This window comes from Mustela lutreola, chromosome 1 (assembly GCF_030435805.1).
Source record: "Mustela lutreola isolate mMusLut2 chromosome 1, mMusLut2.pri, whole genome shotgun sequence".
NCBI lineage: Eukaryota > Metazoa > Chordata > Mammalia > Carnivora > Mustelidae > Mustela > Mustela lutreola.
The window spans coordinates 18,705,234-18,712,578 of record NC_081290.1 but is presented as its reverse complement, the minus strand read 5'-3'; the positions used below and the strand labels follow the sequence as shown (position 1 = coordinate 18,712,578).

The window sequence follows — 7,345 nt, the reverse complement described above, 5'->3', positions numbered from 1 at the left end:
TTACCTCCTTTTGTCAAATTAGCTAGAATCTATTTCTAAAATTCTTTAAGTAATAAATGATTTCAGATGTCAGTTTACATTTTCTTTACATAATCAGGGGAGTTTATGGATGTCTTATATTAGGCAACTTTAAGTAGCCTAATTTAAGTGTGTGGACATCTGGTTGGTCAGAATTCAGAAATATCAAGAAATCCCCCTTCTATTTTTTTTTTAATTACAGTGTACTGTGGATACATAGTAATCTTATGTTATACAGATGATTAAAATTTGGAATTTGCATTTAAGAAAGATCCTATAATCCGAGGAGATATAAAGACAAGCAACTCCTTATTTTAAAAGAATAAGAAAAAAGAATGAAATAGGTGTTATTGTAGATATACCCTCAAAGTGCTATGGGACTATAATAAAAGGGGTGATTATTTTGATTGGGGTTGATGAGAAAAGGCTTTCTGGAGCATTTGGCACTAGAACTGAGCATGAAGAACGAATGAGATATTGATAATCCCTTGTATTGGGTAGGGTCTGTTAATTCTAATGAGGTTTTAGGTTTTTCAGATGTGTTGGGATTGATTACACCTCCCAAAGAGCTCTGGAAGGGCATTAGATCATCCTGAATATATGCATCCAAATACAATTTGGATATAATGTGCTTGTTGAAGGCATATAATAAATCTTAGTTTCTCTCATAATTTTAACTCGAATTTACTGATACAGAAAATAAAACCTTAGTCTTTTCAGATCATGAAATTTTAAAGCAGGAAGAGACCTTAGAAATTACATGCTTACTCCTCTCTCTCATTTACAAAGAAAGCACAAAGGGGCTCAGTAATGGACCAAGGTCACTCAGTTAACTTGAGCAGACTTTCCCCTGCATCAGAAGGCATTGCTTTGGAACTGGCACCATTCTATATCCATTACGGTCATTTTTACTGATTATGAGATAAATTCATTAAATCCCTCTGTCTGAATAACAGGATACTTTAAAGTCTTCATGAACTTGCACGTTGAGCTAAGTTTGAAGGCACATAAAATGGACCAAAGGCAGAAAACGCACCGGGACTCGGTACCTGCATCATGAAAATAGGGACTAATCTGCACCTAGAAAAAGAGACAGTGGCAGGACTTTCAGTCTGACGTTTACTTACTTACCTGGGGTGGAGTGGAGGGAAAGAAAAAGGGAGAGAGGAAGGGAGGAGAAGGAAGAGAGACAGAGAGACGGGGGGGAGAGAGAGAGAGAGAGAGAGAGAGACAGACAGACAGACAGACACTGAGGGAGAAGCGTGCCTCCAAGCCGGGAGGAGAGGTACCCTTTGTTCAACAAACCCTGAAAGGGAAGCCTCCCGGAGCAGCCCTCGCCTTCCCACCTCCAAGCGTTCGCCGAGCAGCTAGGTGGAGTCCGCGCGGCGGAGCCCGCGTGCACTCCAGATCCGGGTTTTACCTGCCACCCTCCTCCCCCCTCCCCGCCCCCCCGCCCCGCGCGAGCCCCCTCCCCGGCTCTCGGCGCTCCTGGCGCTCGCCTGCCCGCGGCTCATTCTGGCCTCGGCTCGGGCCCCGGCTGCGTCTCCCGCGCGCAGGCTGCACGGCCCCCGCGCGCCCGCGCTCCGACCGGCTCTCGGCGCGTCGCCGGGTCGCCTGCTCGCCCCGCACCTCTCGCCCCAGTTCCCAAGAGCGGGGATGCAGATGCTGCCGCTGGCCCGGGTGGGCGCCGCCGCCGCCGCCGCCGCTGCTCTTCCCCGGACTGCTCGCTGCCTCCGCTTCGACAGCTGCCGCCGCCGCCGCCTGTGACTCGCCCCCTCCCCTTTCTTTCTTCTCTTTTTTGCCTCCGTCCTCTTTCTCCGGGTGTGCGCGCGCGCTGACTGCACGGTTGGCTTTGGCAGGAGCTCGCTCGTGTGTGCGCGTGTGTGAGTGTGCGTGTGTGGAGAGCGCCAGAGCCCTGCTCGCTCTCGGAGAGTCGAAGAAGAGAAAGAACCGAAGAGGCGGCGGCGGCGGCGGCGGCGCGGAGCTCGGGGCCGCGCGATGAAGCTCCCACATGCCCTCGGCCGCCCGGCCCGGCCGGCCAGCTAATCGGCCACCCCGCGGGCTCCGGGCTCCGCGACCCCCGGGACGCAGCCCTCAGCGGCCGGGCGCCCGCTCCACCCGCGCGCCCCCACCGTGCACCCGGGAAGGAGTTTGCGTGGCCCTCGCTCCGGCTCTCGGCGCGGGTTGCGGGCGCGAGAGGAGACCCTCCGCCGGGGGCAAACCTCGGCAGCAGGAGGCGGGTTTGGCGGAGAAGCAGCCACCCCAGGCTCTCGCGGCTCCCCCTACCTATTCCATTGCTCCCTTTCCCAAGCGGAAAGGGGAGGACGAGGAAGAAGAAGAAGAAGAAAGAGAAGGGGGTGGGGTGGGAGAACTGGATATAAAGATCGGCTGGGGGATGGTGGAAGATTTTTGGTCTCTCCAGCGGCGTCTTTCCTTAAGCGGCGGCGGCAGCGGCGGCAGCGGCGGCAGCAGCAGGAGAGGCAGCCTCCGTGATGACTGCCGCATGTTAATAGCCGCCGCGCGGGTCTCTCGGCTGCTGCTGGAGACGGAGCCTGACTCCGAAGTTGTGCAACTGTGGACTGGGAGACACATTTGAACCTTCCTCTCTCTTGGCTCCGTTTCGACCCCCTCGGTGTGTTTGGAGCGAGAGAAACGTCAAGGAAGACACGCATTTGGGTCTTTTCTTCTTGTTTTCCCCTTGCCCTTTCTCCATGGCTGTGTAGTGGAAGAAAGAGGGGGGGAGGAAGGAGAGACTTTTTGTTGTTGTTTCTCCACCCTCCTGCTGCCTGCTCTGCGCTTTGGTATCCTTCTTGGCCGCGTGTGGTGGGGTGCCTTCTACGGGGCCGGCCGGTCTCTTGCCCCCGGGCTCCATGGCTGGATTGTGGACGCTGCCCCCGGCTGCAGGTTGTTGAGCAACTGATGGGACGATCGCAGGGACCGGCGGTTGCGGAAGGTAATTTATTCTTCTCACTCTTGCTAATAGTGGTGGCCCCGGCCCCGCGCAGGCGGTGGCGTCCGCGGGGCGGGCAGCTCAGGGGGTGCGGGCTTCACGCGCACACTCACCTACCCACTCACACTCGCCCTCACACACTCGCCTGCACACACACTCATACGATCGTGATGCGGGGTGGGAAGGGAGCCTCCTGGCTGGTGGGCACTGGGGTTTGGCACGGGTTCGAGGTTTTTCCAGCAACTGGGCGACTTGGCGGCCGAGAGGGATGGAGGGGAGAGCAGAGCCGGCGCGTTCACAGTCCGGCACGCTGGGAATAGAAACTGGAATTTCCACGCCGGGAATTTTCCCTCCTCTCTCACCCCGGTGTCATCGCTTGGCGGGGGCTGAAAACAGACCAGGGGGCGCCTTCTCTCCGTCGGCCCGAGCTGGTGCCGCTGGAGGCGGGAGCGGGCTGAATAGCCGACAGGGACCGGGTGAGAGCTGGGCTCTGGGCTGATGGGGACCGAGGGGCGGCGAGCTCACCGCGATCCTGCCCAGACGCCTGCCTGGAGCATCCGTAGGGGCCGCGTTTGCCCAGGTCGCGCCCCGGAGTCGTATAGCCGTGCTGCCTCTCCGCACCCCGCCCGTGGTGTCCCCTTCACGGCAGTTTGGTTAAGAGCTGCTTGCCCAGGCTTTGTTAGGCGGTTCTGGTTGGAGGATGCTGCTACTTTCGTGGGTGGCCCGGGGCGGCGCGGTGTTGGGAGTGGGCACGGGGCGGGGGACGGTGTTGCACGAATCCGGGCAGCTGGGATGCCAGGGCGGGGTAGGACGAGCGGTGGTGTCCGCGGTCGACTGGGTTACAGGTAGGAGGGCAGGCGCCCCGGAGCTTCCAACGGGAGAAGGGGACGCTCGGGCTGCAGCGGAGCGTCAGTGCCACCGCGCCCCCGCCCCTGCTCCCCAGTCGGAGCTGAGGGGCTAAGCGTGCCAGCCCCGCAGCTATAGGTGGGTGGGTGTCGATGTAGGGGTGGGGGCGACCTCTGCTACCAGGGTCAGCTGGCTGTGCGGTCTCGGCGTGTGCGTGACAGTGTGTGCGCGTTCCTGCGCGCTCCGGGGATGGCCGGGAGATATTTGTGGAGATGGTAGAGCTGATGCTCCTTGAGCTGAGAGCTTGCTTATCGAAATCGCCTGGGATCCGCTTAACTAGAAAATCTGGTTGGAGGAGGCCGCGGGGCCCCATAAGGGCTGCGAGGAAGCCTCACAGTGTCACCTCTCCCCAGTGAGGAGCACTTCCGCGAGATGAGTGCGGCGCGTGTCTCTGGTGCAGCGCTCGACGCACCCCGGATTGGCCCTGATGAGGACCAAGGGATAGGACAGTCATCTCTAGACCAGATTGCTCGAACCGAGTCAAGCCATCGTAACCCCTGGTCTCTGGAATTCTCCGGTCACTTCGCTCACTCTGATAGAGCTGCCTTATTTATGGCCCAGAGATATCCTAGCAATTGGGCGAACTCTAGGTGTGAGAGCCACCTCTGGGTGTCTCCTCCCTGTGTTCAGTGATCCTGCCTGCGGTAGTTGGAGCACATTGTAAATAACGGTGTAAGCATCCCTGCCCTCTCCTTTAGAGCCCAACCTGGTGGTGTCTGTTGTGTTTACTTTCCTGGGTGGATTACTCACTAGGAAGTAGAAGCCTTCTTGCACCTCTGATTTTACATCCTTCCAGCCAGCTGCTGGGGAAATGAGGAGACGCATAGACTCTGGCAGGAAGGAAAAAAAAAAATGCCTTCTGTGTTTTGCTCTGAAGTAAATAGGCGGTCTGCTAATTCAGTATCATCTGGGCTATCGACACTAGTTAAAGAATGTCATTGTAGAATCTACAAAGAAACACTTCTTTAGTAATTTTTCACTTAGAAAATGTTCTTCATTTCCCTATGAGATTAAACAGAATTTAGCCAGATTTCCCTGATACGTTTTTCAGCCTGTAATGGTACTGAATGACCTGGAGTTCTGGTGCCCAGTTTGTCTGTATGTGGATTATAGATAGAATTGTCAGTTCTTTTATAGCAGCACCAAGAGGTTTTCGAGTAATTTGTGTAGGAGCTAAAAGGATATTTTTGTTGAAATAGTTCACAACTTCATTTCACGCTTTTTTTGTTTGTTTGTTTTGTTTTGTAATCAAAGCATGAGTTAAATAATGTACGAAGATAAACAGATTTTAAAAAGTTAAAAAGCTAAACTGCTTTTCAGTTTCAATAATTAAAAGCTACTAAATTCCTTAGTTGTGGTTTATCTTTGACTGCTTCGGTGTTTGGTGCAAATGACTATGTTCTATTTCGTTTTTAAAAGTATAGCACTGTAATGTAAAATTGTACTTATTTTCTAGATAATATAATTTCTAGATCTTTTTTTAAGATCTTGACTTCTTGAAGAAGCTTAAGCTGATAAAGGAATACAGAATCGTTGATGCTTGACTTTGATTAAGTTATATTTTTATGCACTATTGGTAGTGGCTGTCATCTTAATAGAAAACTTAGAGAATTGTGATTTAATTTATGAGAATCTAGCTTCATGTATTTGTCTCATTTCTAGAGGGTATGTGTTACAATCTCTATATTTGTAAATATTTCTGAAGATTAAAGAACACTTGTCCTCTCATTTTAGAAGATATAATCACAATGATTCCCAGTCCTTACAATAGAAGATTTGATCAGATCTGTTCTTTGTTTCCTAGCAGCATGTGTTTCCTAGCAGTCATACATTCCACAGGTCCTGATGTCATTAGAACTGTGTCTGTCAGCGTATTGTGCTGTCTTTAGCTGAAGGTGAATGTGTCAGAGTACTTGAATGCCATTCCATAGCACTTCCCTATCTCTAAATATTCAATAACCTGCTCCATTGGTGTATATGGTTGTCTGGACTATTTCTATAAACTCAGAGGGGAGGAGTGATTAGTATAAAGGTTTGTGTGAAATATGCAAATATTTCTTAGACCTGTTAGGCTGAATCGGGCTGAAGAGTGATAAATCAGCATGTGATTTGCCTGATGGGTAAATGCTTTTGATGTCTCATTTTAAGTGGCTTGGTGTGATTATCCTTCAGATTGAGAGCTCTCCTCAAAAATATGAATGGAAGGTTTTCTTAATGATCTTCCTACAGTTTGGAGATTTAAATATTCCTTTCCACGGGGAATAATAGCAAGTATGAGATGTGCTGGCTCCAGCTACTGTGGCTGGCATTGTTTCTAGTAATTAAGAGAGACAAATTTTTTTTATGGTCTTGATTTACCTTTAATTCTTTGGTGAGATACAGCCTAGCAAATCCTAAACAAGAGATTTTAAAATGTTATAAAAGCAGACGGATTGAAGATAGTCAAATAATATGATGCTAAACTCAGTTCTATTTCAGATTTCATTTGGACCACTTTAACCACTGGCTGAAACTCTGAAAAGGACTACCAAGTAGGAGTGAGAGTTCCTATTACAAGTGGGGCATTTTTGCCCAGAAATCAGCAAGGAAAACTGATTTTTATATTTAAGAACAAAGAGCAATTTTTGAGCTGTGCAACCTAAATTTAGCATGGTGTGGATGGCTAGAGCAGTTGGAATTAGAGGGAGGTGATCTTTCCTTGAGTTTTGCAAATGGCTATTTTCCCTTGGATTTCTTAGATTTGCATTACATTCAAATATGGATTTGCTCACCTAGGGAGAAACCCTAAAGACAGAGGCTATATTGTAGTTTAGCCTTTGCTTGCTTTCAAGGACATATTTACACTTAGACTACTACTACATTTATGTCTTGTTTTTTATGCAAATGAATTTCTTTATAGACTATTTTATAATAAAATATAAGTTAAAAAAGATTCAGCCATGAGTAAAGTCCCCCTGACATTTTCCCTTTGTTATCTCCATTTGTGTGTGTTGTCTATGTGTATTGTTGTCGTTGATAAGTGGGGAGAAAAATCCTCATTTTTCATTCATTGTGATTTTGATATTGCTATTTATTGGCCAGTGTGAGAAAGTAATGCGAGCGTGCCTCTAGGTAGCCTTGATGAGTCCTAAGATGTGCATGTACCCTCCCAAAACCTTTTGATGTCATTCCATCTGAGTATTTTTGTGGTTCAATAAAATTAATTGTACTACTGCATAAGTAACCAGGTATGACATTTTTCTTAGAATTGTGAAGTGTGCTTATGTACTAACAAATATGTAAAAGAATTAACCACTGTACTCAGAATTAATTAGAATTTTCCATTTGTTTTAGGGAGTGGGTGAAGAGGGAGAGTTCTTATATTTGATCATAACAGTCTAGAGATCTTAATGATTTATGTCTTGCTTATGTCTTATTGACAGAGAAAACAAAAATTTAGTTTAATATTAATGAATTTCTTCATAAGAGTGA

The 7,345-nt window shown here is 49.1% G+C and overlaps 1 protein-coding gene across 12 annotated transcripts in view; it reads left to right on the top strand.

Moving 5' to 3' along the window:
* The first annotated feature begins 1,511 nt into the window (after window positions 1-1,511).
* Window positions 1,512-7,345, top strand: part of ADGRL3 (adhesion G protein-coupled receptor L3) — an 809,555-nt gene continuing 803,721 nt past the window's right edge. For all 12 annotated transcript variants that reach the window (XM_059160370.1, XM_059160378.1, XM_059160333.1 and 9 more), the window contains exon 1: window positions 1,512-2,971. The gene's annotated coding sequence lies outside the window, so the exon portion shown is untranslated. The remainder of the gene's footprint in view (window positions 2,972-7,345) is intronic.